Below are 4,690 nucleotides of genomic sequence, written 5' to 3' on the forward strand. Positions count from 1 at the left end.
TGAATTTGCTCTGTAAATCTTCACTCAAATCACAATTAAAAAAAAAAAAAAATTACTGGATTCTTAGCCTTTACAACTGTGCAGAAAACATACTAACTCCTCCAGAGGTTTACCTAAGGTAACCTGGGATCTTTGACTTTTTGCTAAATGTCATTCTTTTCCCTTCTTTTAATCAATTCATTCCAAATCCTTCAAGCACCAATCACCGTTCAAATAATGGTAAAATTTGGATGCTAGTGTAGACATTTTCTACTTGTTTTCCAAGGAAATGTCTTTCTAGTCCAAAAACAGCCCTGGCCTGTATCACTACATATATTACAAAATCCTCCAAATTTGTCATCCATCTTCTATTTAGAACTCTTTCAGACACCTGCTTTCTAGGTTCCTCCTTCCCAGTAAAACCAAAAAACCAAACTCACTGCCGTCAAGTCGGATCCGACTCATAGTGACCCCTCCTTGGGTTTCCAAGGTGTTATCACTACCAAGGGAGCTCTGACGGCATAGTGCCTAAGGCATTTTTGACTGTTAACCAGAAGGCTTTGTGGTTCAAATGCCACTCCTTAGAAGGAAGTTTGGGCAACCTACTTTGGTAGTGATACCGCTTCAGAAACCCAAGGAGAGGTCGCTACGAGTCGGATCCGACTCGACAGCAGTGTGTTTGGTTTATGGTTTTGGTATCACTACCAAAGTAGATTGCCCAATCTTCCATCCGAGGAGTGGCTGGTGGGTATGAACCCCTAGCCTTCCAGTTAGCAGTCAAATGCCTTAGGCACTATGCCACCATAGCACCCCCCTTCCCAGTAAAGACTCTTCCTTTTACTTCATTTGAAGGGTACTGAGGGGAAGGTGGGAAAATGTGCCACTTTAACTTCCTATTCCTTATTCTAGCTTTCTCAACGGTACCAATCTTCAATCCACGTCTATTATTTGCTCTCCTTATGAAGAACAGATACAATTTGTCTTGTTATAGCAATACTGATCATTACAGCTGACATATATAGCACCATGTGCTATTCTAAAGTTTCACATATTTAAGTCATTTAATTCTTACAATTGTATGATATTCTACGGATGAGGAAAGGCACACAGAAAGGTTAAGTAATTTGCCTAAGTCATGGAATTAGTAAATTGTAAACCCTGGATTACGAACCCAGGAGAGTTAGTGCACTATGTTGTGACTCAAGAGTATGGGAAGTCGGCTTCTGCGTGTATATGCAGCAGGGCACTGAGCCCAAGGAGCTGCCCTGAACCCCACTGGCTGAGTTTAAGTCCCTCAGTGCCTCCTGCCAGGATCACTGTGCTTCCCCAGCAGGGCTCAGCTATGGGAAACCCAAAGAGAAGACAGTGGAGGACCTCAAGCCCGAGGAGCTGGCACACAAGATTGTGGGCAAGGACTGGTCCCAGGCTGACATCCTGGACCTCAGTGTGAAGATCAAAACCACCATGGACCTGATGAGGGACACCTTCTCCAAGGACGAGCATCTCCTGGAGGAGGCGCAGCAGTAGAGGAAGCTGCTCCCCAAAGGCCCCTCCCCAAAGGAGCACAAGAAAGAGGAGCCAAGTGTACCTACAGCCATGACCCTGACTACCAGCTCTACACACTACAGCACATCAGCCCGTAAGGCAGAGCTACTGGTCAAGATAAAGGACTTGCAGGAGCAGCAGCAGACCAAGGAGGACTCAAGGAGCAACCTGGACCTGCCAGTGAAGAAGGAACGCATCGACAGCCTCAGTCACAAGCTGCAGATGTTGTGGGAAGCCGGGGAGATGCTCTGCAGGACATCCAGGCCAACAACCCACTCGGGGACCAAATGGAGGCCGTCACCAAACATGTCTGCAAGCCCAACAAGTTCGACAAGTTCCGCATGTTCATCAGGGACTGGACATGGTAGTGAACTTTCTGCTGTCTTTGTCCAGCTGCCTGGCTCACATGAAGAACACCCTCAATAACCTGGACCAGCAGTCCAGGAGACCAGGAGTCGCTGCTGGAGAAGCAGAAGGTCCTCACCCAGCAGCATGCAGATGCCAAGGAGCTCAAGGAGAACCTGGACCGGAGGGAGCGTGTGGTGTTTGACATCCTGGCCAGCTACCTTAGTACCGACAGCCTGGAAGACCACAAGCGCTTTGTGAAGATGAAGGCAGCCCTTATCATCGAGCAGCAGGAACTGGAGGACAAGATCCACCACAGCCAGGAGCAGCTCCAGTACCTGCTCAACAGTCTCCAGACAGAGCAGGGCAAATAGGGGGCCTCCCATGTTGGGTGGGAGGGGCTCTGGCCCAGCTTGGGGGTGAGGCAGCCCCACCTGCATTTATGTCCCCACTCAAAACAACTCTTAAAAAAGCAATACAAATTTTAAAAAAGAGTTTGGGAAGTCATGTTTTCCCAACACCTGTTGACTATTATTGTTAGGTGCCATCAAGTCAGCCATGACTCATAACAACCGTATGCACAACAGAATGAAACACTGCCCAGTCCTGCACCATTCTCACAATCTTTGCTATGCTTGAGCCTATGGTCACTGCCACTATGTCAAGTCATCTCGTTAAGGGTCCTTCCCTTTTTTGCTGACCCTCCACTTTACAAAGCATGATATTCCTTCTCTAGGGACTGGTCCCTGCTGACACTATGAACAAGGTACATGACACTACGTGTGGCCATTCTCGCTTCTAAGGAGCATTTCAGCTATACTTCTTCCAAGACAGATTTATTCGTTATTCCAGCAGTCCATGGTACTTTCAATATTCTTCCCCACCCTGTCATCTATATTGAAATATTCCAATTCACTCCCCAAACCACACATGCATATTAATCCCCTCCTACTGAGCAAAATTTTAGATGCTCCATTTTATCCTTTTATCCTAAAAGACTGCAATTTTGGTACATAGGAGAATAGATGTTCTACCCTACGGAGCAGAAATAAACAAATGATGAATCATGAAATGTGAAATTTGCCTTAGTTCATTCTATAAACAGAACCAGAATTCTGATAAGCAATGGTAAAAAATGTGTGCAATATTTTGAATTTCTTGGAAGAAAAGCAACAAAGAAAGTCATAGGTATTGCTATACACACACTCAGTGACAGTCTACATTTTACCTCTCAACTTCAATAGTTCTCCTAAGTCTATCCCTCTTTTAAGGCTAACTACTTTGGTTTATTGCTGGCTACAATTCACCTGAAAGCATGTATCCGACATTCAAACTCACTGAACTTAACTTTCAAACAGTTAACGTGGAAATAAATAAATGAGAACTAATTAAATTCCGGTCACAGTAGAAGTAAAACATTAAACACAGTAGTCAAGCACACTGGATAATTATCCTTTACAACATTGAATCCAATGCTATCATACATTAAGTGACCAATATTACATGCACCCTCTCAAATGAAGACTTCCATTATAATAGCAGTCAAACCAAAACCAAACTTTCTGCCATCAAGTCAATTCGACTCATGGCGGCACTCCTTGGGTTTCCAAGGCTGTAAATCTTTACTGAAGTAGATCGCCCCATCTTCCTTCCATGGAGCAGCTGGTGGGTTTGAACTGCTGACCTTCTGATTAGCAGCCAAATGCCTTAACCACTACACCACCAGAGCTCCTTATAATAGTAGTAGAAGACCTTTAATTTCCTGAAACATAGTATGCTGTGATTTCAATTTTCTAGGTGGATTAAGGATGCCATCATTAAAGACTCCAACTCCAGTGCACACTAGGTATCATTCTTGTTCCTTTACTCCTCCCTCTGTCAACCCTTGTCTGTTTCTCTCAGAGCACTTACTTCAACCTAAATTTTATTATTTATCAGATACCTGGCCAAGTATGCTCCTCACTAGAATGAACTTAATGAGGGCAAAAAAAAAAATCATGTCTGCCTTTGTATCCCAGTATCTAATGAGTATTCAACAAATATCTCCTAGATGAATTAAGTCTGAGAAGGTAGGTAAGCGTTGAAATATAGAGTCACAATAAAGAAATCGTTCCAAAAAGTCTGACAGAAATATTTCATACCTCAGAAAAAAACACAGTACAAAGATAATACACAAGAAAGAAAGGAAAAAGTGTGGGTATAAACTATCAACTGGAAGAACAAAGAAAGAGTGAACAAGTTAAAAAAGATACATGTTGTTGTTGTTATTTGAAGTCAAGTCACATCCAACTCACAGTGACCCCTCCTTGAGTTTCTGAGACAGCATCACTACGGAAGTAGATTGCCCAACCTTCCTTCTGAGGAGTGGCTGGTGGGTTTGAACCGCCAGCCTTCTGGTTAACAGTAAAGTCCCTTGGGCACTATGCTACCAGAGCTCCTTAGAAAAGATACATAGTACACTAAAAAAAAAAAAAAATACAATTGCCATCAGTCAGCTCCAACTCAGGATGCCTCTAGTGTCTCAGAACAGAACTGCACTTCAGGGATTTTCAAGGCTGTGACCTTTTGGAAGAAGATTGCCAGGTCCTTCTACCAAGGCACCTCTGAGTGGGTCTCAATGGCCAACTTTCCAGTTAGTCATCTAGCACCACACTGTTTGTGCAACTCAGGAGCTTTCTTAGTACACTTTTGTTATTTGTTGTTGTTATGTGCCGTCGAGTCAGCCCCGACTCATAGCAACCCCTCCTTGGGTTTCCGAGGCAGTATCACTACGGAAGTAGGATTGCCCAACCTTCCTTCCGAGGAGTGGCTGGTGGGTTTG

At 44.1% G+C, this 4,690-nt stretch overlaps 1 pseudogene; it reads left to right on the forward strand.

Moving 5' to 3' along the window:
- Positions 1 to 2,243, forward strand: part of LOC103201818 — a 7,152-nt pseudogene extending 4,909 nt beyond the window's left edge.
- Positions 2,244 to 4,690: the final 2,447 nt, after the last annotated feature.

This window comes from Orycteropus afer, unplaced genomic scaffold (genome assembly GCF_000298275.1).
Source record: "Orycteropus afer afer isolate SDZICR_OR568_19922 unplaced genomic scaffold, OryAfe1.0 scaffold00165, whole genome shotgun sequence".
Taxonomy (NCBI): domain Eukaryota; kingdom Metazoa; phylum Chordata; class Mammalia; order Tubulidentata; family Orycteropodidae; genus Orycteropus; species Orycteropus afer.